Here is a 23,144-nt window from a genome sequence, read left to right as displayed (position 1 = left end):
ACCATGGACTGAGTTTCCAGTGCTTGTCACTGGTGGGTAACTTGAGGTAAGTTTATTTTTTTAGCCACAGTTTTTTCAGATGTAAAATGGAAAAATGTAACAGTATTTGCCTCATTTGACTTTGAGGAATAAATGAGTTAATGCACATAAAGCTTCTAACATTTAGAACAGTGTCCAAGTATACATTAAGCTCCCAAAATGTTAGCTATGATATTCATTACCAAAAAATAATTACAATATATGACACTTTCAAATTAACAGTGCAAGTAATTTACCTATATCATGAAACTGGCCAGAGTTCTTAGAGATATCTTCAGTAGTGACAATGGAGAAAAGCAAAAGTGGAATTCCTAAGTCATAGTTGAAAATATCGATTATATTTATAGAAGATCAGTCCTCCTTCCAACCACCAAGCCAGCAAGAGTTGAAAACCAACTGGTCAACATATGTCGGTGCAGATGGAAAAAAGAATCCAACTGTCTTTATTCTCTAAAGAAAGCTGAGTGGAGAGACTTCTGGTCACTGCAGGCCAGCCTATCATTATGCGTGCAGTCAAACACTTTGATGGGTTTCAGAGTCTATGAATAATACACATTTTGAGAACAGCTTCACAAAAATGATCCATCTTTGCTCTAAAAAGACCCATGACTAAGCAAACACAAAGAAAAAATCACCTCCTAACCACAAAGAAGGGTGGGGCCCCACGCTGGATATTGAGGCAACTCGCAAAATTCCAAAGAAGTATTTTTTTGGGGGATAAAATGGCTCCAAAATTGATCTCCTGGAGAATCAGAAAGAGTTTACGTTTAATTACTATACTTTCTTTAATTTTTAAAAATAAAGTCAGAAGCATTACTAAATAAAAGAGCCTATCTTTTTGAAGATTGTGTATTGCAAATATTAAGTTCTACGAATCCTGTTAAGAGGAGTAAACTTCTAGCCCCCCAATGAAACTTTAGACTGTTTTTCCGTAGTGAGCAAAAAACAGAAATAGTTCAGGAGAGGTGTAACTAAGTCTGCCCATGAAGTTTTGTCTTGAAAAGATCTTACAAATACTCACATTGTGTCCAAATTAAGCATTCTTGAGGTTCTCCTTGTCCATGTGTTCCCTTCCTCAATACTGGCCTGCTCTCTTGTAACACACTACAACTCTCTTCCAGCCCCACTGCTGATAGCTTTAAAGGGAAGAGAGGGTCAGGAAGCAGCTACGGCATTCCTTCAGATTCAGCCCAAACAGTCTTTTATTAGTTCATTTGTGATTGCTGGGCTCTTTATGCCAAGAACAACTATTCAGAATCACCAAAAACTACACAATTCAAGCACCCACAAATTAATTAGAAAGCAATGTGACATGAAAAAATCATGCATAAATTAAAAGGCTGGTTGGAGTGCAGTGGCTCACACTGTAATACCAGCTACTTGGAATATCGGTTCAAGGCCAGCCCAGTAAAAAAAAAAATTAGCAAAGCCCCATCTCAATAAACAAGCCAGGCACAATGGTATACACTGTAATTACAGCTACACAAAGGAACAGAGAGGGAGATCGTGATCTGAGGCTGACTTCAGGCAAAAAGTATGAGGCCTTAGCTGAAAAATAACCTAAAATAAAAGTGGATACATGCCTCAAGTGGTAGAAGTCCTGGGTTCAAACCCTGTACCACCAAAAAAAAAAAAAATGTTGACAGGAAAAAATGAACTCCAGAATTGTCCTTTACAATTAGTCTTAAATCTATGTGATGTATTTCCAAAAAGTTACAAACTCAACTTATGATAGGCATGTATACATTGTAACATTTGAAATATAATGAATAATGATTCCTTGTTTTTTTTAAGAGTTAAGAAAACTTACAATAATCAAGTAATTCAACTCCAGAAAGATAATTTAGCAAGTAATCTATATGCTGTATCAATGCCAATGAGTTGGTTCTAACTGCAAATTATTTTCTTGTTAATGTGAGCCATTATTTCGAAAATGTCTTAATTTATATTGTTGACTAATCTGTGTGATCTATCCATTTTACAAGAAGAAAACCTGATACCTAATAGCTGCAAATGTACTTCATAAATGCTGTGTAGAAATCTAAAACTAGCTTTCCCAAAAACCTTTTATTAATGCTTAACTTGTATATGTCATTATTCCTAAACAGAGTTTTTAACCTATATTTTTTAAACTCGTGAATTTTAACTTCCATTAAGGATTTGATTTCCTTGAATTCTGAGTTGTTATCTAACTCAAAACATATTTCAAAACCTAAAATTCATATTTTAAGTACTTTATAAAACCTTCAATTCTGAGGGATAGAAATATGAAGAGCTGTACACAAAATGGAATGTGTCCAGTGAGTATTTGCATGTTCACATGTATGCACTACATACATAACAAAACTTCAAAATTACGTCAAATTACATACTTTAGGTATGTGCACAACTTACCTTACTCAAATTTTTCAAATTTATGTAAGACTAGAGAAATTATTTTCAATGAAAAAGACAACATAAACCTGAAATTTTTATTCTTAACAGTAGTGGATGGGAACAGAGGAAACAATAAATAAGAATTAACTTCAAGAACATTTACCTATGATGCTTTTATTTATTTATTTATTTTGGGGGCAGCACTGAGGTTTTGAGCTCAGGCTTTGTGCTTACTAGGCAGATACTCTACCACTTGAGCCACACCCCAGCTCTTTTCCATTTGTTATTTTTGAGATAGGGTTTCTCCAGCTTTTGCCCCAGCTGGCCTGGACCTCAGTCCTCCTAGTTAAGCATCCCATGTAGTTGGGATGACAGGTGTGTGTCACCATGCCCAGCTTTTTTTGTTGAGGTTGTGTGTGGGGGGGGGTCTCATGGCCTTGAACCGCAATCATCCAAATCTTCGCCTCCCAAGTGGCTTTGTTTACAGGTGTGAGCCACTGTGCTCTGCTCCTATGATGCTTTTTAAAATGTGAACAAATACAAAAGAAAATGCCACAATGTTTTGCAAAAACATAGTTTATCAAGTGTCTCTATACAGAAGAGGAATGTATTTGATAGTTTAACTACTTTGGGTTTAACTTACTGATTTTGTGAGGATAATGACATTATCTATGAGGTCAAATCATTGATTTTTATGTCCACACCCTAAGTATTCCATCAGAAAAAAATTTAAACACAACCTTAAGTGGGAAAGTAGGCTTAATTCTAATATGAGGGTAGATATGTATTAAATTGTGCAGTAAATTTCATAAATGGAAATTTAATAATTCTATCAAAAAAACCCTTTGGTTTATTTTAAACATTTTTATAAAAATCTACTCTTAACTTTTTAACCACAATCTATTTTAGCATTAAAGACATGTGTGGACTTTTAAGATTTTATTGTTAATGGAAAGAAAATATTTGGTTTAAATGTTTAGAAGAAAGCTTTTGGTCTATTGTAAAAGTTTCTTAGAAATCTCTTAAGGGCTGAGTACAATAGAACTAGGGCAATGCATATATTCTCAGTTACTCTTTAAAAAAAACCTGTAAGTGACTGTAGTGGCATGTTCTGACACATTCTTTTCATAAACCAAACCCTGTCAGTGACAGCAGAACAGATTGTGTGCATCTGCTGGGAATGAGCCAGATGACAGTGGAAAACGCACATGGATACCTTGGCACAGCAAATAAAAAATGGAGAAAAAAAGACCTGGAAGAGAAAGTGCTCAACTTTAATTGAAACATTCTTTCCAGCATGATGAACAGCATCCAACCACCTCTTCTAGCCTGTCAATTTTGCATATAAGAATGTGATTTAACAGGGTCCTTTGTAAATTAGGCCTGTTTTGTCCTCTCTTAGCACTAAATATTGACTACGGTTTGGGACTATTTCCTCAAGTTACACCAAATGTAATAAGCACAAGGATAGAAAAAGACACCAAACCACTCTACCAGAGTCTGGTACAAGCTCACTAAACTTCTGAAACCCCTTTCAGGTTCAAGTCAAATTTTAAATATCTGGGTTAAGTTTTTGAATTATGTGGATCTTATACTGCTAAGTGCCAAGGCTGCCACAATTCAAATTTCTGCAACTGTGACTATTGTAAATGGTGCCTGCACTCAATAGTGGTACAACATTTTATTTTATGCTGATCAACCACAGTATTGTTTAAACAGTTGGCTGGATAGCAGAAGAGAGGTCCATACATAAAAAACAAATGTGTTTCTATAAATCATATCAGGAAGTTCTCTTGGATGCTCTGATTACAATGAAAATTTATTCTATACAGTATACAATGCAAATTTTAAGTGGGAGATGAAGTTGTTTAATAGATTAGTAGTCTGACTGAAGCAGCTGCAGTCAAAAAAAAAATTCTGGTGATTAACAGCCATTTTCCAGTAATCATAACCCTGGAAAAGGCTACTAAGCAGGGGGAGGGGGTTGCAGATGGTAATAATTCTCTCAGCCCATGTGCCTTAGAGGGCTCCATCATCTTCATGCAGACTTATTATTATTATTATTATTTTTAAATTAAAGCTTTTAGAGGCATCCTTGATTGCAGTGTTGGGAGCTGTCCATGCTGTTTTACCACAGGGAAGTCCACTCTGCAAGTATTCCTTGCACTGAGCACTCTTTATTCAGGCATTAAAACAGGGTTAGAAAAGAAAGCTGAAATGTAAGGTGCACACCAGAGGGTCATTATTCAAAAGCATGGGAACAGTCTCCAGCAGTCACAACTCCCCAGGTTGCGTAAACTGGGCCGGCCTTGTCGACATTACCTGTCATCCAAAATATGAATTTTTTTGAGAAATTAAGTGAATATAAAAGCTGAACAAAAAGTAGTAAACAGTTTCTGATTCCAGAAGTATTCCCATTTTCAGCCACATTTCATCTAATTGTGTTTATTTGTGCCATCATGAGCTATCATCCTCAGGTAAAATTCTACATTTTCTGTACTTTGTATTTGTTCTCACATGAATAAAAATACCCAAATTAAGCTCATTTGTTCATCTGCTCAAAGTTGATAAACTATGATTATAATAAAAAAGGATATGATTATATAAAAAAGGATAATAGGAGTGCCCTTTACTTATTTTTCAACTATTCAAATTAAAAAAGCACTTTGCCTGAGTAAATACAATCCACTCATGTATTCAACAGATTCTACAGGATACCTATTATGTGCAAAAAGTGCTTGAGGAGGAACAAAAAGATGAATAAAATAACACTCATTCTTCATAAACAAATTCTATCTCCACATACAACCAAAACTGCCATAAGAAAACTAAACACAAAACACTAACAAAAGAGGGCGATACAAACAGAAGAATTCTTAGTCAGGCTATTTTCACAAACCACCTAATGTACAACAAATATTGCCTCCCAACTGAACTTTTATTATTATCCAATAATCTATCTGAAATTCAGAACTTTCAGTAAATGACTTTTAAAACTCATGGATCAAATTGTTTTGTTTCTTTGGTTCCATTTCTGATTCTAAAAATAATATTTAATAACATTTGATCTGTGAAAGGTTTTGATTTTCTTGGGGGAAAAAGCATGATAAAAAAGGGTATTGAACTTAACAATCATGAGGATTGACCTAACAGTAGAATTAGAGACTTGCCCTGAAAGTGACCTACTTTTAATGCTCTGAAATTATTATTTTTAAAAAGTTCAAAATAGCTGTCCCACCAAGCATTTCTAAGTGATCATCATTAACAAGAGACAAAATGATTAGAACAGTGTAGTTTTAGGACAACAATTTAACAATTACCAAACACTTACAATATGTCTGCATTATGCTTTTATATGTATTTAATCTTTGTGAAAATGCCAAGAAGTGGATGATGTCATTATTCCCATTTTACAGATGCTGGATCTCAGCATCTGTAACTTAAGTAACTCCCCTTGAACCACTAGCCAGCAGACGGGAGGATGGCTTTTGAACCCAGTGTTGCCTTCTGCTCTTAATCATTGGTCTATTGTGTACGGGCATGTTTATGTAATAGCACACATGTGTGAAATCAAAGACCTACAATTAAGAATGGCAAGGGGGTCTTCAAACTCTTTGAGGTTGTTTAAATGACTTTCTTTTTCTCCTGCATTCATCCTCATCTTCTCATACTTTGTGTCTTTCATGTCCTTTACTTGCTCCTGCCTCACTCTCCATCCCACAAACACGCACAAATGCACACATGGAGTTTTGGTACAACACTTCTGAGGGCATCACGAAAGCCATAATTTGGTTTGATTTGTCCCACAACTGTGCCATTTTCTGAGAGTTTGTGATACTGTGCATTTTTGCCACGGATATTTCAGCCACTGACTCTGAAGCTGTTGGCAGTTCCTGACAAGGACACCACCCATAGACCTTGCTTTTTCCAGATCAGTGCCTGAAACTCTTTTGTGACATGGCATTGGGTTGTGTTGAACCACATCAATCTCTCAAGTATAAGGAGATAAGTTAACACCTGAAACAATTCTATGATCTCACATGCACAGTCAAAACAAGTAAAAGCTGTACTTGCTTTCAAAATACCAAATACAAGTAGTTTGAAGTAAGAAAGGAGGTCAGACAGCAGAGAATCCAAAAACAGTAAAACTTGAGGAAAATAAAAAGGGTGAAATCAAGAATTCTTTGATATTTTTTAACTATAAAATGAGAACAGAAAAAAAAAAAAACCACTTAGTGCTCACTCTCACTCTCACTCAAGCAAGATCAAACAGTCCTAGAAGCGACATTGTCGATTTATTTCAACCGAAGGGCCGTAAGGAAACAAGCAATGGGTACTGAGTATCTGGTGTAGCCCTTTGGATATCTATTGAAGTCATGGAAATTTCTTCTGGGTTTACGGAAGGGAAGAAAAATTCAAATGGAAAAGAAAGAAAAATGTAGCCATAATTATTGTCTTACCTTCTATCCTATACAAATTCTAAGCGGGCTTACAATAAATCCAACAAATGAGCACATACACACATTTTTCTTAACAGCCAGCCTTGTTAGCCTTCATTTAGTTAAGATAATCCTGACTAAATTACGTCTGGATTTATACCTTTAAGCCCATTAATATTGACAGTTACAAAAGAAGGGTGAAAAGTCTACTTTCTAGACCATATAAACCTTTACTAAAAGACCACCCAACAACTTAATAAGTCTCCTCAAATATGGATGGAAATCAGACACCTTAAAGGAATATATTTGTAACTTACTGGTCAACACAGTTTAAAATTTCTAAGATTCTTGATCAGAGAATTACCTATTAGGTGAATCTCTAAGAGACTCGTGGTTTAATCAGGCATAGTTTTATGATATTTAAAAAGCGAGACAGTTTATTTTCTATTTAAAATTTCTATCCAGTACACCTATTCAACAGTTGAAACTTGACAATGGGTTTAACAATGTATATCAAGTGGAGGTGATTTAAAGTATTCTACTCTTCTGGAGAACTTTAAGAAAATAAATAAATGTCACACTATATTTAAATTAAAGCATAGTTCTAAAGTTTTCATCTGAAATTTTAAATAGAATGACTAATCAAAAAGGTGAAAAATTATTGACTCCTACCTGTTTTAAGATATGTAAAAGTTCAATTACTGTTTCTCTTTTGCTACTGGTCCTCATAGGGTGCCAGGTGTGGGGCACTTGCCCCCAACACCCAAACCAAGAAAATGACACTATGCTCACATTCTTATGAGCTGCATTTTAAATTTTGTAAGATCTGTATTGTATTCATTTTTTAACAATTTGTTGGGAAACATTTGCATCCACAGAAAAGCACCTGCTTGGCATTTAAACAAAATTAAAATTATCTTTCTTATTTATTCTAAAGAAAAATATAATAAAATTATATTTAACTGTTATTCTGATTTGGTAAATTTTACATATGCAATTAATAACTGGTTTAGTAGGTTACTGACTAAATTAACATTCATGCCCTATTTAACAGTATGTATCAATACTTTAGTTTGAACAAAATTGGAACAAATATTCATCATGTAGTAACACTTTCTCCTAAGGGCCCCGTTTAATGCGGTTCTAAGGAAGCAGGCTAGTTTTGAAAGGTGTGCTGGTAGTATTGTGACTGCACCTCACACAAATGAGATTTCTGCTCCTGACTAAGAGGAACCTAGCAGTTAAGAGATATTTTTTATAGGATTTTAAGAAATCACATTGGTAACAGTTGAAAATGTAGATGACAATTAAAATCTACCTTTGTACAGTTTTAAAATTTATGTTTCAAAGAGAAGTGTAAGTTGTCAGACCACGGTTTCAAATGCAAGAAATGTTAATGCAGATATTTGGAAGTCAATTTATTTTGCATGGCATTAAATACGTTATTCACGCTGTACCTTTCAAATGAAAAGCATAATCCAAATCTGAAAAGCTAAAGCTCTTATTGTCTCTTTTTGTACTCTGTATTTTGACCTAATAACAATTAAAAGTGTGAATGTTTATCAACAAAAATTATTGCAGCACCAAATACTGTGGTGGAACACTGCTGTTTCTGAGCTAAGTACAATAAACCCCTCAATGTTAATTTGCATCACAAAATGTTCTAACATATTTGGAATACAATGCACAAGTTTCATTGAAAAAATTATATATACATGTATATGTGTATATGTATATATATATGCCAAACAAACAAATAAACAATTAGAAAACAGGTATCTGATTGGGCCTTCATGTACTGGAGATAGGAGGTGGGCAACAGGTCTCATTTTCTATATCACACCTATTGTTTTATGCATTCTAAACCACTATATGGAAATAAAAAACAGAATGAATCCTCTTTGCAGTTAATGTCTCCGTGATTTAAGAGGCAAAACTGTCTAGTTAAAGAAGGGAAATGTTATTCTTTTCCTTTCCCAAAGCTACTGCTCAGGAAGAAGGCCCTCTGCTCCTTAGCCCACGCAGGGGGAAAAAGGGACATTGCTTAGGGCTGAAATCACTCTGAGACAGAGGAGGGGAAGTTTATGATGTGGCACTGTGTGCTGTATCTGGTCTGCAGCCAGGAAGTTTTCATTTTGTAGCCCTGCTGCCAGTACCTGCCCTGCATATTCAAGCATAAAAATACACCAGAGTTCTATTCAGAAAATGTGGATGTTGCAAAGAATTAAAAGAGTTTATTTTTCTTTCTTTATCCTGAGTGTAATTACTGTTTTTAAAGAAGAAAGAGCTGAAACTATAGTAACTGGAGAGGTTTTTTTTCCCCTTTTTAAACTCCTCAAACTACCTTCCCACAAAGCCATTTAAGTTAAATGGTACATTTACAGACTCACCTACATGAAGGATATAACTTAAAACATCTGCTTAGACACATACATTCTGTTCCAATGTAAAAAATGTGGCAAAATTTTTAAAAATATAAGGCCATTATATTCTTAAAATATGTGTTCTTCTGTGTGTGTGTGTTCATTCATTAAACAGATCTTTGACTGCAATTAGGTAGTCAGTCCAATAAAGGTTCTTTGTGTGATTGCTAAAAATAAATACCTCCAGTGCATATTTCCGCTAAATAATCACATCTTCAAAATTACTTTAAAGAAACCCCAATCCTTTATGTTGTACTAAGTAATAACACCAGCTTTCCATAAAATAAAACTTGGCTATATACCTTATTATACAAGGTCAACAGTTAATTAGAAGATACAAAACAAAAGTCTAATTTTCTTTAATAAGTAGTAGATGAATTTCTTTATCTGTCCCAACTCATTCATATTAGTGAATCTATTTTCTAATTTGGCAAATAAATAAGCCTACCTTAGCTAAAGGTACCTATCTTATCTTAGGCTGTGGGGAAGGGATGTATTTTCTTGCTATCATTCTATCTTACTGAAAAAACACAGATCTATGAAATAAAGACCAGGGTAGGTCTTGGTAGTTTTTTAAAAAATACTTCACATTTTATCAAATGGCCATATTCACCACTTTTAAATACAATGTGCTAGGGATCATCTGAGAACAATTCCATGAATTCTTTAAGTATACCTTATCTATGACAACAAAATATAGGAAGAAAACCAGACCACACTCAGGATGCTATTTGGAAAAAGAAGGTTCTCACTTGGGACAGCTTCAAAGTTCAGCTCCTACAGGCTCCAAAAACAAGTTTAAGGTGCTTTATTTAAGTCATTGCTTGAAGACTTGCACTGTCATTCTACATGAATCGTAACCACTTGAACAACATTGCTCCATTCATTTCAAATTTGCAACATTAAGAATTAATAAAGTCTCTATAAAGTCTACATTATTAAAGAGTAGTGATTACTACACAATCTGTCTGTAAGTCTGCTGCCATTATTGCTTGTAATGTCACCAATTTCCTTTGTAATGTCCTCAAAAGAGTCTCTACAAGTGTACTCTGAACTTTGTTTACACCGGTTATATTTAAAAATAAATGCAGAGACTTAACAGAGGCAAGACAATGACAATGTATAGCAAATACATTACGGTGATGGCAAATAAGCATTACTTATATTACCAAATGAAACTAAACTGTGGAGTTATATAACAACTAGCACATAGCTTCCATCCTTAGTAAGAAGATATATGCCTTTTTTTGGCAATAAAAATAATGCCAAGGAAATGAGAGATAATATTATATTGAATCATCTTTTTGATAATCTTATATTTGACATTAGCATTTTTCATCATAGAACATCCTTCAATTTTCTTGTGCAGATAAAAACAATTAATATGAAAACATTAATACTGTCTATGTATTCTTAAAATAGAAGGGTAAGGAAGGGATGCTCCTAGCACCCTTTATTTCCTTATGCCTCAATATTATATGTAAAATGATAGTTACTATTAAATTCTTGTTTTGAGCTAGACTCAAATTATTTGGGTATACTTTATGGTAACTGTATGCATGAACATTAAAAATATATTAAAATTACAAAACTTTCATAGATCTTTCTCAGCATTCAGTGTGAACTGGTTTACCAATAAGAGCTGCTTTCTGAAAAAAGAAAAATCCTGATGGTTTTCTTTGTTCACTAACTACAGTAGATCATTACAAATTATTTTCTTTCTCATGCTGCTGTTCTCTTACACACTGCATATTTGCTTCAATTCTCCAAGGAAGAAATGTGGCTCTTGTGGGAAAGGCCCACCCCTTTCTACATGTTTGCTTCCTTGAACGAAAGGAACACACCCCCTTACATTCTTTGAAATATATCCAACAAGTACAGAATCGTAATAACACTGTATCATTGACTACATTAGAAAAAATCAAGGAATACCCAAATATTATTAATATGCTGTATATTTTTGGGAGACCTAAATAGCACATACATACATAACAGCAATGAACTAGGTTCAGTCTAGCATCTACAGTTGGATGCTCAGAACATTTGTGTCAGTGGAAGAAAGTCATGAATGTTTATGTGCACGTGTGTGTTGTATGACAACTTAGGAAGAGTCCCATAAATGTTACAAGTTTTTGACTATATCTTTTGAATTGAAGACCTATTGGGGAAGGCCCCCTCCCTTTTTAAAGCATATTAAAGAAAAATATTCATAAACTAAAGTATCCATTTTCCTAAGTAGAACCAGACAGCTGCTCAAAATTATAGACATATAAGAATGTCACAAGGTTGTGCCTGTCACCCTAAGGACAGAAAAGTTGCACTCAAGTTAGTGTCTACTAACTTCTACCTCATTAAAGTGATCTGCTAGTCATGAGAGATTATGTTCTAAAGCTTTCCTTTCGTTATGTAGAATTATACACGCTCTAATCAAATCTTTCTTCTGCTGTTTTCTAATAAAGCAATGACTTTATATTTGTGGAAACTTGTACATCTACCTTTACTTTTTTTTTTGAAACCCTCTTTTCCTTTATTTGCAAGTGTAAAGACACAATAAGCAAGACCTGGCATCTCTTTTTAGCATAGTTTAGTGCTTAAATTAAACAGTTAGTCCCTGTGCCATTTCTTCACCGGGCATTACGGAGTGATCTCAGCTATACAATTTCCAGGCCTACAAAATGGAAGCTCTGTTATTTTGCCTATGTATTTCACTTGACATAAGAGTGAATACAAGCAGAAAATATATAAATTGGATCTGAGGATAATAAACTTATTAAAACTTGGTAAGATATTGTTATGGTCAAAGAAAACCTGCATGTGACATATCCACATAGATGAAACATCTCATTCACTGAAATCTCCCATCTTATTCTAATAATGCACAGAAAATTAAACACATAAATATTAATTTTATGTATCACAGAAGATGTAGGCAATGAAAATGCAATGTTTACATTTATGGGTGACTCATTAGTGTTTTATTGTGTGAAACACTAGGAGGCATCACTTGGGTAAAAAAAGACTTCAATTTTAGAAGAAGCAAGAAATTACTGAGGAGTTGGATGTGTAAGAAGTTGAGGTTTTCAAAATGTTAGTTTGTGAACCAAAACTTTTATTTTCTGAAATGAACCTTCAAAACCTCATATTCTGTTGTAAAGAATGAACTTTATACAATATTCCTGAAATATACATGTATATGCACTTAATTTTGACCAATAAATACCTATCAAGCTATATTGCAGATGTATGGACTCACTACACAATTACACATTTTGATGAAAACTATACTTGGTAATAGAACAACATAATGGATTTTGACTATTATGAATTTTCTGCTCAATTACTCAATACCATGAGGATGTTTTATTTCTGGCAAATTCTGCTTTGTATTCTTTACAACACTTCTGAAAATACCCAATACATTTAAGTCTTATGATAACCACTTCACATAAAAAGAAGCCATGGAACTTAAAATTTAAGCAATGAAGAAACATAAAGAGGACATGTTTTCTCTTACTGCACTATTGAAAGCCTATTATTTGAAAACTGAGTTTTCCACTGCTTGAATGGCTCTTTATAATGATGAAGCAACAGGGTCATGGTATACTTATCTAGCAATCATTTGAAATCGGAGTGTCTCGCCATCCCTCAACACTAAGCTTTTATCTGTGACCTATCAGAATAACATGTGAACTGTGTAATCTGCCTTTTGTAAAGAGCACAGACTCTGTTGTCGTTCCTGGTTTCGTCAATCGCCTCTGTAATCTGGTTTGATTTCCTAAAGGTGACAGATCTTGGTGAACAGTCAAGCTTTACTGAGTGCAGGACAGTCTACGCGCCCATGAGATTAAGGTACGGTGCTGAGAATGTATCCTTTCATATATAACAGACTCACTGAACAACAGTCACTAAAGCCTTTAATTGTGTCCAAACCATCAGTATATATGTGATAAATTTGTAAGTTTTAGATACTAACTTGGGAGGCATTTTTATCAGAGGATGTGTTTTTATGAAATAATAGAACTTTATAAATAATCCCTTTACAGTCCATTCTGTGACCCTTAATTGCAAATCCAAGTCTTCCATGGTTCTTTGAATCGTGCCCTGGAAACTATGGTTCTCTGTTTAATAGCTATTTCTTTGTTGTTATGTAGTACAAGTATTGCTGCACAGATATTTCCCCATTTTGTCACTTTCTGAGATTTTATAGACTCAAAAATATACTGCACGTAGAGTTGAGAAATAAAACCACAAAATACACTACGTAAACAGAAGAAAGTTTTAAAAGATAATGTTAACATATAATAGGGAATTATTTAGTGCCATGTTTTCTAAAAGAAATTTAAATAGAATAAATCATTTATTAGAAAGATAAGAGTTGTAGTGTTATGCAATTTTTAATTAAGTAAACTGAGGGTTGAAGGGAAAAATAATGAATATCTGAAAAATTATAGAATATAATACTTCCTCGGGATTCAATTGTGAATCATTATAAAGCACTTTTTTTGTATTGGAATGAACCATTTCCCTAAAATTTTGCAAAACAACCTGTTTATAAAGAAAAAAAGAGGTAAGGTGCAGAAAGTCCTTGCAATTTTAAGTTTTAGGTAGTTATTTAGTGTTAATGTGTTTCTATGTGGAAAAGTTAATGTCTGTGATTGCACAGTTTGAAAATATGACTGACTGGTTATGGCAAGATGGAAAACTGACTTTTTATTATGATGTCTTCATTTGTTATTTAAGCCAATTATCAATGAAATTTAATAGTTAACAAAAGTTATACCTTAATATTTTAATTATTTTTCAATATGTTCACATGTATATCAATCAGGATGTAAACAGCACAATTTATGAATGAAATACAAAATTGTTTTTAATAAGAAGTCTGAAAAATATGACAAATATGTCAAAGCTGTGTGCACTGTATTAAAAAACATAGTAGATTTTTATAAAGTTTCCTGCAATGTGAAGTAAAGCTAATTGCCAACTATTGTTTTCTTAATTGGGGAATCAAAATTTAAACAAATGTTATGTTTAAAGTGTGTTTTGATGAAAACTTTTAGAGTTGAGTCAGTAGTCTAACACATACTCAAATGTATTTTCCTACAAGTAGGAAAAAAAACCTCATAGACTTAATAGATTATTTTTTTCCCTCTTGAGATAGGATGTTAAGCATCTCATTTTATCTGTCAAGCTCTGAATCCACTTGCTTTAGAACTACTTCTTTTAACTTAAATAATTTCATGCATATACTGGGGGACAATAATATGGTTTATTAACTGCATTTTCTTTAGCTGAAACTGATGAAAAACAAAAATATTACTTGTGTCATTTTGATACATAATGAACCTTTTTAAAGACTAGCCAAAACTGACATTATTTAAAGAATTACATTTTTTGTTTCAAATTGGAGATTGCTGATCTATTTAAAACTAAAATTGGTATGCAACACAAGGTTAAAGAGGGTTCACAGGTGGTCACATTTTCACATCCTACCAAGTCTCTAGGGAGTGGGGTTATTATACTCCATATAAAACATCTTTACTCTGCAACCACAATTCCATTGCAAGGTGCCAGTGAAAAGGAGTCTGGTCACTTTTTTGGATAGGTAGATGAGGTGGTTGGAGTTTCCTTTATAGCACTTAGAAAATATATTCAGTCAGTAAATGTTTCATAAAACAGTTACTATTAGAGTTAGTATCAGCTTCACAATAGTAAAATGCACGTTGTGTCAAAGCGATTCTCCACTGAGACTGGTTAAAGAACTGGCAGAATGCCTGATTCTACTTATTATACTGTCAGCATTTACATATAAAGTATTTTATACAAAAGAGTCCCATTCCTAAAATGTGAAGAAAAAAGGCTTTCCCCAAAGAATGATAACTACTGGACCCAGAATAGTCAGAAATGACTCAGATATAAATTTCCTTTTCCCATGCTCTGGGAAAGAAGTAACATTAACACTAAATTTAAATACTTGAATAATATGTAATAATTCAATAAACAATGTGTTGTGTCTATACGTATTTCCTTCATTCCCAACTTTATCGCTGAGTTTGGTAACTTTCATCCAAAGTCCAAACAGAAGACAATTTAAGTGACTTAACCTTGTTTGTTTTTAAATAGCTATGTATGTGACTTGATCTAAACAATAATGGCTATGCTGAAATGCAAACATCAACTATGAAATGTATAGACTACTATGCCCTGGGTATTACTCTTTGTCCACACCAGTTAAGAAGTCGTCTACCACGCCAGCACTTTGGTGAGGGAAGGAGATGCACAAAGGTAAGGACTCTGACAGACAGCCATGCTGTAGCTTAAACTAATCCCAAGAATTAGTGGCTCAGAAGCATAACCCTGGGCAAATCAGAGTCTTTGGGGGGACTCAAGGGAACATCCTTCCACAGTGAACTAACTGCTAAATCTAAAGACACCTACTTCAAGGTCACGGAACATTCTGTGGAATATTAAAATCCACCAGGCTCCACACTCCCCACCATATCAAACGTGCTCATGACGTGAACTAACTTCATGAAACTTTAAACACACTAGTGTGACAGGAACCAGTCAAGAGTGATCTCAATAACTGATGGCAAACAGATACGACTACCTAAAAAGTTACTTTTAGCAACACACAAGGAAATCATGGAATCTAAGGAAAAGAATGCACAATGAGCCTCAACTTCAGTCTTCAAAAAAGGCACAGGGACAGACCCAGTGCCATGCAATATAACGAAGCAGATTTCAGAGACAATACCCAGGCTATTTCTATTTTTATCGAGAAATGTCAGAGGTACTTACATGAAGGAAGACCCGAGCTGATTAGTCCTTGGGATATTTTCCTTTTTTTAGAGAAAGGGAGAGAGAAAAAAATAACAATAATCTTTACTTTGTCCAGTCTTGAAGTGCTTCTCCACCTGATTCAAACATGCAGTCACGGCGACCCACACAGAACCTTCAAAGTCAATCCAATAGCAGCCCGAAGATGTCTGGGTGTACGCGTGTGCTCAAGTGTCTGTGACTGCAAGCAGAGCGAGCAGAGAGCTGGAGACGATGTGTGCGTCTGTGTGCGCGCAAGGGGAGCGCGCGGGGAGTGGGGGGAGGTAGGCGCGCGCGGGGCCGCGCATTCGCGCGCACCGAGACCGCTCGGAAGAGGAGGAAGATGAGGAAGAAGAAGGAGGAGGAAGGGAAGGAGGAGGAGGAGGAGGAGAAAGTGGCTCTTGGTGGCCGATAGGATTAAAAGTAACCAGACTCGTCCAGAAAACTGCGTCCAGGAAGGAAGTGACAGAAGACGAATGGGAAAAGGAGAGCAGCTCACAGCCTTTGAAACATCGCGTAAAAAGGCGGGGAGGGGGGCGGGGGAGATGCAAGGATACTGGGAGGGGAGGCGGGGGTGGCAGAGCAAACCGGGCTCACAGGGCTGGGGTTCTAAGCTGCACGTCCGTTAGAGTGCCTTTCCCTTCTTTTTCCCCCCAACCCTTTATTTTGTTCTTGCCTTTGCCTCGCGCTGCCTTTTCCTCTCCGTCTCTCTCTCTCTTCCCTACAATCCCAAACCGTTGACTCTCTCCTCGCGAGCTGGAGAAATCATCAGTTTCACTCTTGCTAAAGGGGGGCGGGACTAGACCTCGGAGCATTTTAATAAAACAAACATCCAGCAGCTCCCTCCTCACCCCTCCAGTCTCAACTAGATTGATAAATTACTCCACTACACTACTTTAATTATGTATATGGTATGCAGAATAAATCACTGAACATCAGTACCTCAATCAAGCACTTTTAAATGATAATTGCATCTTGGTGAATCAATCTTTCCATTCCTGACATTTTGCTAATTTTAGTTTTACGGTGGGGTAATGGCACATGCCATACGCAAACCTAATGACAATTCTTTATTGCACGAAATGAAGACAACACGGTGAACGGCGGCTCTCTGCTCCTCTCTCCGCTCCGCTGCAGAGGACGCTCCGACAGAACCGAGTCTCCCGCTGCCGCGCGCCCCTTCCCCGGGGACGCTGCGAGCCAGCCAGCAGGAAAGTCCTTCTAAAGTCGGGATCTTTTCTCTGACCAATAGGAGCGCGACCCTAGCCATCGCTCGTGTGACTTTGCTCCCCCCCTGGATACGCGTTAGCCACTTCAGTTTTCCACCGGTCGATGCGCGCCTGTTACTCACGCGTAAAAGCCACCGTCTAGGATGTGTGCACCCTCGATTCCAGCGTGCTTATCCTGCACGCCCAGAACACGCAGCTGTCGGCCCTGAGAGGTTGCAGGGCTAGAAAGTGTGTCAAAAGGCTTCTCGTACATTAGGAATATGTGAAATAATAAAAGAATTACCAGTATTTGAAATCTTGACTTCGTCTCGAGGCCATGAACTTTCTAATCAGTTTGGAAATATTTACCAAGGCAGCAGCTTCCTCGGAGATTGCCCTTTCCTTTCCCCCACTCTATCTCTTCCACACCTTACTGGACTTTATCCAGGTCATTAACATGTAAACCAAACCAACTTCCCGAATGCATTAGGCTACCCTAGCCGATAGCTGATGACTTCACTTATCCTGAAGAGTTTCAGCTGCACAGGAAGCAGAAACAGAGACTGATAAGGAAGAATACTTATGTAAAGGTTTAAACATATCAAGCACTTTTCCTTAGCAAAAATATAGGTTAATATTTAATATTTAGGAAAATGTATCAGGGATTGGGTACCGCCCTGTCTTAGCCAATTATACCACACCCAAGAAAGCCAAAGATAAAATGTATCAGCCAGTACACAAATCATGAAAGACAAGATTGCATGCCAGTAAACTATACAGTATATAAAATGTTTAAAACAAATTTTCAAAAAATTTAATATTGTGAAAGGGAAAATTTATAGAGGGCACAAAACAAACATTAAATATACAAGAGTAGACAATAGTGGTATGCGGAAATACATAGCTAATTAAAGATATTTCTTCACTTAAAAATTTTTCTTTCAGCATTATGTTTAACCCAAGGACTAGTTGCATTTCCTGCTAACTTCTTCAGAATGCCTTCAGAGGACTATTTTAATGCAGGAGGACAATGTGGCTCAAAAAGCCTCTAGCTTCATTGTGGGGGCTATTATTTGATATTAGTAGCTTCTCTCAGAAGAGTGGGTTCAACATTCAGGCACCCTCCCAAGGCTTCACTTGAAAGGAGAAGGTTGATTTAACAGGCAAGTACAACTAGATCTGAACAATCTTCAAGCTTCTGGCTCATTACCATTGTGACTATTAGTATAGCTAAGACAAACACGTCGCTTTTATTATGGGAAAGCATGGCAAACTGTCACAAAGAAAAGTCATCTGAAATGCTGTTATTTCTTGCGGATTATTTTGTCTGTCTGTTTTTCTTAAGGAAAGTTTGCTACTACCATGCGTTCATTTTAATAATTTGACAGAGCATCTATATGAGGTTTTCATTTAGAGCACGACTTCTAAAAGCATCCACAAATTTAAAGGTGCATAGACATAGAAGAAATGTCTATACATGGTGGTAAAAATGAAATTAATTTTGTTTTTCAAGGTTCATAAAGGTCCTGATTAAAGCAAACCATTTGAAGGACCATTTGAGTGTACTGCCATAATGCTTAAAATTAATACAATGAATTGCAATGGCAAACAGGCACAGCCAATACATGAATTTCAATCATGCTGTTTTGATGGATTATTCAGGGTATTTCTATTTTCCACAGTACATTTCAGTTTTAGATTTATCTTCCCTTAAAAGAAACTACTTTATTTTTACCTTTTTGAATTTTAAAGAATTATTTAATAATAAACATTACCATAAGCCCATAATTATCAATGATAGTGCAAGCATTCAAAAGTATGCACAACCCCACATTGTGGATAATTTGAAAATAATTTGGATCTGGAATGTATCACAGTTGGTCTTTTAAAATACAAATTTTCCCTCAGCAGATTTAGCTTCTTAATTATGTGTGACCTAAGTTAATATTAGCAATAGTTTCCTCCTATAAGCCTTTATAGTTGAAGTGGAACAGAAGAGGTTATGTAGAAATATACAGTAGACAGTCACCTGAGATTTAAAATTATTCATTAGTAATTCATGAAGTGGTTAATTCAGAGTGTTTTGAATTTTTCTTTAAAAACTCTCAACTTTGTTTTTATTTATTCATTTATTTATTTATTTAAATTTACCAAGCCATATTGTTCCTTGCCAACTACTGGTACTTACTTGGCTAGGATCAGAACATTTTTTTGTGTAGGAAGGAGTTTGTCCTAGGCCATAGGAGACTTGGGTTCTCTCGTTCAAGGTCTGTGGCTGGAGATCTAGCTCAATGATAGAATGCTTGCCTAGCATACAAAAGGCCTTAGATTCTATCCTCAGCATGGCAAAAAAGAGAGGTGTCTCCTCTCTAGGATTTGGTTCACTTTCTTGCTAAATGGGTTCTCTAATCTATTCCAGTTCTATGCTTGGAAAATAAGAATCATTGTACCATTAAAGCCAATTGGAATCTAGGGGTCCATCCAGTTAAATAAAAGGCTTTCCTTTAAGAAAGAAATGTCAGAGATTGACATACTATTAAACCAGCTTTGTGTTGTGTGCGCAAGTGTGTGTGTGTGTGTGTGTGTGTGTGTGTGGTGGGGGAAGTCTAATCACTAAATATTTCTTTAAGTAATTATCATAAGTGCTTTATTTTAATGTACATATATATTAAGTTGTTTATCTCCAAAATAATTACCTTTAGCAATACTTTTAATAACTAAAGCTCCAAAGAAGTTACAAAGAGCCTGATATTTGGTATTTTTAACTCTAGGGAAAGGTAATATTCCAATTTCTGTTCAGTTGCATACCATCAGTCCACCCTCCTCTCATCACTACTTCCTTACATTAAAGCAGCAGTCTACTGAAGCCTGGTGCACTGGGTCTGCCTGCTTTTAAGCCTGGCCCACGCTGGGTGTAGCTCTTGAAGTGAGCTTTAGAAAATTATTTTAAAGTGAGCTGGGGCGGTTGCCACAGCAACCCACCCTGCGATGAAGAAAGGCTATAGATTAATCTACCCCTCAAGATTATTCAACTGTATGGTATTTGTTCTGAAGCCATAATACTTTCAACAAAACATGATAATTGAATATGGAAGTTCAGAAAAATCTAAAACCATAGTCTGATGCAAATTCTATAGCATGAAACATGTTTTAATCTTTTTTTTTGTAGATGAAGTGAAGATAATATACATGCCTTTCTGTGAAATAAATTAATTGTAAAAGATACTTGAAAAGGTAGGCCCTGGAAGATGATGTGAAATTCCAACAAAATGTCATGGCATTGCTTATAGTATAAAGTATATAATGGTTATTTGATGCTTTATCATTGTTATCTATGTCTACACTGTAAATACATTAAGGACAAAGAATTTGGTTGTTTTACCCTTATGATAACTTTTGTGGTTAGATGACAAAACAAATGGGAGCACTTACCACATACACTTCTTTACTGCCAAGGTCATTTGCTTTCCATTCTTTACTTCATCTCTTATAGAAGTTACTTCACAGTTTGCAACTCTTCTTTGGCACCTTAAAATGTGTAGGTATACAAAAGCATCTAGTTACTTTTAAAAAAGCTGACATTAAAGCACATTCAAGTAGACTTATTTGTAAAACTTCTAAAGTAACATTAATAATTCTATCTTTAAGCAAAAAACAACGTGCTTTGAATAGAAAAGAATTAAAGGGATCATTTGTGATACATTGTTAAACCAAATATGTAGTGCCCCAAATCTAAATTTCAAAAATTCACTATGTTCAACTTTAGCCCATATGAACTGATTCTGATAGAGAATCTTCAACAGACAAGGGATTTGCTATTTCAAGGAGAGGCTTAATCGTATCTTTTTAATCTCATATATAGTGATTCTACATTTATATTTTTATACCTTTAATTTTCTATCTGATTAAGAATTACAAGGAAAAATAGTCCATGAAATCCATGACCTTTCTCCAATCATGGAGAAATTCATGATTTCTCAAGCTAGCAAAACTTGTCAAATTGGGAGATGCTTGCCATGCTTCCTTCCTATTATTGCTTATACTGTCTCTACAACAAAATTAGAGATAAGGGGAAAATAGTTTCTGCTGGGTATTGAGGGGGGGGAGCGGAAGGGGGTGGAGTGGGTGGTAAGGGAGGGGGTGGGGGCAGGGGGGAGAAATGAACCAAGCCTTGTATGCACATATGAATAATAAAAGAAAAAAAAAAGAAAAAAAAAAGACTCATCTTGTGTGTTGTCTAATGGCCACTTTAAAATACCTTGGGATTAATGATGTGAATTCAGTAGTGTTTATGAATTCTATTACTAATAATACCTTATCCTTCCATGCAGTGTTTAACTGTATGGAGCACAAATGCTTTTGGGATCTAATCTCTGTTTCAGACTTGCTTTCCAGTACTTAGAGTACACAAATGGATCTTTCCTTGGCTTCAGAATAAGACTAGTCCCGGAAAGAGAACTAACGTTGAGACACATCAGACCACAATGGCCAATATCCATTTCCATTTGTATTAGCAAGAGGACTTTTCCTAGTGAAGTTATTTATAAAGCCTCTTCATTTGAGTTGACTTCTGTAAGATGCAGTTTTATTTTGTTGTGTCAGAGCTAAGAAGGAATAAAGAATTTTGGCTGGTTTTAATTTTAGGGATTGTATTAGTTTAGTGTTTTAAGCACAGGCCCACACTGAATTAGTATAATATTGATCTGATAGTAAGTACCAAGTTTTCTGGCCAATCCCTTTCTCCCCATTCTGCTTGGCTTTAGGATCTGTTATTAAGTTAGAATCATGATATACTTCCACCAGAGCCTGTTTCACCTTCCAGAAATGCAATCTTCATGAAGTAACACCTGAAAGATACATTAAGCCTTTTCCTATCAGTTAAGTCCAAATAAGGCTTGATTAGTAATTTACTTGCAAGTGTGTGGCTGATTCAAAAGCATCCACATACATAGTTAAATTTAATGGGATTTTACATTCACTTGCAGAATTATTCAATGTTTTTTGGAAATTGGTTCTATTCCACTTCGGTAGAATCATCCCATTGGTTCTATTCCACAGAAACCTTAAATTCAAGGACTGAATTTTCACACTTGCCCTTTTAGCTGTTCCTTCTGTATACCTCACTATGTCTGTGTCCTTTCATTTTTAAAGATCTTAAGCGGGGGTCGGGATGGAGTGTTGGGTTAAAAATCTCGTCATCGTTTTGGTACCCACTTCTTTGTTTGGGAGGGAGTGGGCTGCGATTCAGTCTGTGCAGCCCCTTACGACTCTGGTTTCAGCAGCTCATTCCGCTGAGTTATTGATTGCCGGCAGCAACAATGCCTTCGGTTGATTTGTGTGGAAAGTGAATCTGCGCTGGTTGGGCGTTCCGGAGAGGCGCATCAGCCACACCGCTACCCAATTATTGCGGTCCTCCCCTTCGACATTGCTCTCACCACCTATGTGCTCTTTCTCTGCCGGTTGCTACTTCCTCCCACCCACTTTTCTCCGGCTGGATGGGGCTGAGAGGGCGGGGGCTGTTTCCCCAGCCAGTGTCTAGAGCTTGGAGGCTGCTGGTAGTGGGTGAGTGCGCCACGTGCGTGCGCCACGGGCCAGGAGGCTGCCGGCTCCGACCCTGCTGGGCCTGGGTGCGCGGAGGGGGCAGCCACGCGGGCTCAGCACGGGGTAGGAAGGCGTGTGACCGCGTGCGTTTGGTTACAGTGGGGGAAAGCGACCGGTGGGGTGTTGATAAAGAACGCGCATGGTGGGCTCTGGGGAATGTAGGGGGGTGGCGCAAACGCAGTGGGTGGGCTTCAGAAACAGGCTGTGGTGGTGCCGGGGGTCTCCCTGTTGGCTTGATT

General features: G+C 36.2%; 1 protein-coding gene across 13 annotated transcripts in view; it reads right to left on the bottom strand.

The window, feature by feature from the left end:
- The window catches only part of Mef2c (myocyte enhancer factor 2C), a 163,535-nt gene that overhangs the window by 127,178 nt on the left and 13,213 nt on the right, over window positions 1–23,144 (bottom strand). For 9 of the 13 annotated variants that reach the window (XM_074077107.1, XM_074077120.1, XM_074077106.1 and 6 more), the window contains exon 1: window positions 16,079–16,400. The gene's annotated coding sequence lies outside the window, so the exon portion shown is untranslated. Of the gene's footprint in view, window positions 1–16,078; window positions 16,401–16,772; window positions 16,856–20,736; window positions 20,833–23,144 lie in introns of those variants that run through there. The other 4 variants (XM_074077110.1, XM_074077111.1, XM_074077108.1 and 1 more) reach the window with 3 other exon arrangements.

The sequence above is a fragment of the Castor canadensis genome, chromosome 6 (assembly GCF_047511655.1).
Source record: "Castor canadensis chromosome 6, mCasCan1.hap1v2, whole genome shotgun sequence".
Taxonomy (NCBI): domain Eukaryota; kingdom Metazoa; phylum Chordata; class Mammalia; order Rodentia; family Castoridae; genus Castor; species Castor canadensis.
This window is presented reverse-complemented; position numbering and strand designations above follow the sequence as displayed.